This window comes from Labeo rohita, chromosome 8 (assembly GCF_022985175.1).
Source record: "Labeo rohita strain BAU-BD-2019 chromosome 8, IGBB_LRoh.1.0, whole genome shotgun sequence".
NCBI lineage: Eukaryota > Metazoa > Chordata > Actinopteri > Cypriniformes > Cyprinidae > Labeo > Labeo rohita.
This window is the reverse complement of record NC_066876.1, coordinates 11,186,208-11,191,193: the sequence shown is the minus strand read 5'-3', so window position 1 is coordinate 11,191,193 and position 4,986 is coordinate 11,186,208.

Sequence of the window (4,986 nt, the reverse complement as noted above, 5' to 3'; positions counted from 1 at the left end):
AGGATGGTATGCTTATATATATATATATATATATATATATATAGATATAGATATATATTTTTTTAATATAACTTTCTTTTTTTTTTTAAGAAATTAGTACGTTTAAATACATTAAATTGACATTACATATAATGTTATAAAAGATTGCTATTTCAAATAAAGGCTGTTCTTTTGAACTTTCTTTTCATCAAAGAATTCTGAAAACACGTATGACGGTTTCCACAAAAAAAATATTAAGCAGCAATGTTTTTTAACAGCAAATCAGTATATTAGAATGATTTCTGAAGGATCGTGTGACACTAATGACTGGAGTAATGATGCTGAAAATTCAGCTGTACATCACAGGAATTAATTGCATTTTAAAATATATTCAAATAACATGCGTGTGTATGTGTGTGTGTAAGATTTTTAATGTTTTTTAAGGAAGTATCTTCTGCTCACCAAGCTTGCATTTGTTTGATCCAAAGTACAGTAAAAATAGTACAATTTTGAAATATTTTTGCTATTTAAAATAACTGTTTTCAATTTTAATATATTTTAGCATGTAATTTAATCCTATTTATTCCTATTTCAAAACTGAATTTTTAGCATCATTACTGCATAAATCATTCTAATATTTTAAAAAATTCTCAGTAGAATTTTTTGAGGTTTCTTTAATGAATAGAAAGTTCAGAAGAACATTTATATTTATATTTATATTTATTAATAGAAATATTTTGTAACGTTATAAATGTCTTTATCATCACTTTTAATCAATTTAAAGCATCCTTGCCAAATAAAACTATTAATTTCTATAACTTCTTTCCCCCCCAAAAAATGAATAAATAAAATACTGACTCCAAGTTTTTGAATGGTATAGTGTATAATGTTCCAATAGCTTTTTTTTTTCAGATAAATGCTTATCTTTGTATCTATCTATTTATCAAAGAATCCTGAAAGGATGATGTGACACTGAAGACTGGAGTCTTCATTTTTTTTTTACATTTTTTAAAAAATATTTTAAAGGTTCACTCAAAAATGAAAATTCTGTCATTAATTACTCACCCTCATGTAGTTCCAAACTTGTAAGATCTTTGTTTGTCTTTAGAACACAAAAACAGCAATGCAACTGACATGTTCAAGACCCAGAAAGGTAGTAAGGACATCGATTAAATATGTGACATCAGTGGGTCAACCATGATTTTAATCTTGGGAATGCACGTCGAAGATTGACACGAAACAGAATAAATTGTTAAATAAAGTAAAGTGAATACATTTTTGTTTTCTTTGCACAAAAAGTACTCTTGTAGCTTCATAAAATTACGGTTGAACCACTGATGTCACATGGACTATTTTAACAATGTCCTTACTACCTTTCTGGGCCTTGAATGTGTCAATTCCATTGATGTCTATACAGGGTCAGAAAGCTCTCGGATTTCATCAAAAATATCTCAATTTGTGTTCTGAAGATGAACAAAGGGAACAACATGAGGGTGACTAATTAATGACAGAATTTTCTGTTTTGTTTGAACTATACCTTTATTAATATTTATATTATATTCTAAATATAAATTAATATTTATATATTTTTATATATCAAAAGTTGATGGAAATTTTAAAGCCCAATAATGAAAGGTACAATAAATTAACCATCAACTTGACAAATGCTCATCCAGAAAAATAGTGACATCATTAAATGACATGAAAGTCATGAAGTCATGTGACATACTGTACACAGAAACAAGCTCTTCAGGTAGATTTTCATGGGTAATTTACTTTTTTATGTTTGTTTCAGTGGTTAATGTCATTTGCATTATTATCTGACCACCAGATGCTGCCATATGTTATTCAGTTACACACTGAGTTCACAGACACACACACACACCTTATGTAAAACAGATCCATTCACTAGAACAGAACAAAAGGAAGACACGTTTCAGATGAATGAATAACACGTTTTGGTTGGGCTGACATGTGGGTGAGAACGAAAGATAAAGCGGGAGAGGTAAATCTGGTGGATTACAGTGTTTTTCTAGAATTAATATTCCCCTGCCAACTGGTTAATCCTGGGGATTATCCGCTCCTCTGGCCAGAGGGGAGTACGCCGAAATCTCTAAAACGCTCATTTTCATATGAAGTTCCCCTTTGGTAACTGAAAGACTGTCAGACTTCCTGTTTAGACTGCCTTCATTACATCTGATCGATGATGGGACTGTTTTTCAGTTCTTTCAGTTACGCTATTGTGTTTTTCAGCATGAATAGGGGGCTGAAATCTCTTATCTCTGAATTCTCATATCAAAAAGTAATATTTGATCAAGTCAGTTTTGTTTGTGTAGCGCTTTTCACCACACATATTGTTTCAAAGCTTTACAGAAACCATTAAGTTAATGTTTATTATATCCTAGTAGCCTATCATGTCATTGGGGATTTTAGGGAAAGTCCTGCTTGTTATAGGAAATGATCTGTTTTGAAAACTCTCCTCGGTTGTGATTTTGAATGACTGGTTTTGATGCTATTGTCTGCTGGTCTTTCTGCATTTTCCTATTGTTTTACTGAGGCGAGTGACATCACGGGAGGCAAGAAACGCTGCCAGAGTAAACGCACGTCGAATAGTTCTTCCAAAACATTTTTTTTTTTTTAACACGTTAGGTTATTTATTCCTCAAGCTTTCTGACTTGAACTAGTTGGTTGTTTTCTCTGGAACAAAACATTATATGAAACATAACATTTACATAGAATAAGCATCGATTTTCACTAGATTACTCATCAGCTTCCTTTATGAGAGACAGACGGTTTGATTAAACAAATGTGGAGGGGGCGTCCCTCACCCAAACATTATTTTACCTACATTTGCAATTTGTGATCAGGATGTAGTCATGAGTATTAATATTAATATGTCGACATTCGTGACGTACAGAAATGATTTGGTCCACAGGAAAGTTAACACAGGAAATGTATATATATACGTGTATATAGATATGCATGTCTATGCATCTGTGAGTAGATTAAACATTTTTAAATATCAAGTATTTAAATTAGGGCTGTCAAACGATTCATCGCGATTAATTGCATACAAAATAAAAGTTTGAGTAAAAACAATTTGCTGAGTCGACTTAAAATAATTTGTAACCTGGCTGCCTTAAAATTTTAAGTTCAGTCAACTCAAAAAAAGTTTATTCAACTTGAAATGTTAAATTATACTAAGTGACAACTTAGATATTTGAGTTGAGTCAACTTAAAATTTTAAGGCAGCTGGGTTACTTACTCATCTGTTAAGTTTAGCAAACACAAATATCTTTTTTTAAGTTGTTACTTAGTACAACTTAACATTTCAAGTTGACTAAACTTATTTGAGTTGACTGAACTTATAATTTTAAGGCAGCAGGGTAACAAATTATTTTATGCTGACTCAACAAATTGTGTTTTTATTTTTTACAATGTGTGCTGTGTAATTATTATGTATATACACAGAAATTAAAGTATATATTTAAGAGAAATATGTTATGTACAACATATTTTTATTTAAATATAAAATATGTAAAAATGATAATAAATACATTGTAAGTATTTCTTAAATATATACATGAATGTGTTTGTATTTATACACATAATAATTACACACAGTACACACATATAATAGGCAAACGCAAACGTTTGACAGAACGATTTGATTAAATTAATATGTAGATTGAAATTGTATTACAATTTTAATAAAAAAAAAATTGAAAAATTTAATGAAATACAAAATAAGGTATACACCACTGTATCGTATACACACAATGATTCATTCAGGATATAGTCTTAAAAACAATCGTTAAAATTTTATATTATTGAATTATTTTCCGACAGAATACAGGTCTATTTTGTTGCTACAGCAACAAGGGACAGTTCTATTTTTTTTTTTTTCTCTGCCAAACAGGAAGTTGTGACATTACATGGCTCGTTACACTAACCTCAGCCCACAGCACCATCCTCGCAACAGTTTACGCACTTAAAATGAACACCCTCATCCTGACACCCTCACAAAACCACATATAGATTATTGAATCGTGCACACACACTTAATGCAACAGGTGTACATACTGAACTCACATAACACATGATGATATAAAAAGATGAGAATGGAAGCAACTGAAAACACACACACACGCTTATATATGTATATATGTATATACACTACCGTTCAAAAGTTTGGGGTCAGTAAGACTTGTAATAGTCTTTAAAGAAGTCTCTTATGCTCATCAAGGCTGCATTTATTTGATTAAAAATATAGAGAAAAAAAAAAAAAAAAACAGTAATATTGCAAAATGTTTTTACAATATAAAATAATGTTTTTTTATTTTAACATACTTTAAAATAGAATTTATTCCTGTGATGAAAAACTGAATTTTTATCAGATGTTACTCCAGTCTTAAGTGTCACATGATCCTTCAGAAATCATTCTAATATGTGGATTTATTATTAGAATGATCAATGTTGGATAATATCAACAGTTGTGCTGCCAAATATTTTTTGGAACCTGTGATTTTTTTTTTTTTCAGGATTCTTTCATGAATAACAAGTTTAAAAAGTACAGTGTTTATTCAAAATAGAAATATTTTATAACAATGTAAATTATTTATTATTAACTTTTAATAAACTTTTAATTATTAACTTAATACATCCTTGGTGAATAAAAGTATTAATTTCTTAAAAAAAAAAAAAAAAAAAAAAAAGAAAGAAACAATAAAAATGTACTGACCCCAAACTTTTGACCGGTAGTGTATGTATATAAAAGCACAAATGGCTCCTACTCATTCTGAGCTACTCGTTTATTAGTTATTATTTTCTGGCAAGACAGACTGTCTGTAGTATCAGCAAAAAAAAAAAAAAAAATATATATATATATATATATAATAATGTATTTGACTTACTGCCATGATAGGAAAATCCCTTTTTGTGTCATTTAGATACAGGCCTGGAGGCGTGATTGTTCTTTTTTTAATTAATTGCACTAAATTAATACAT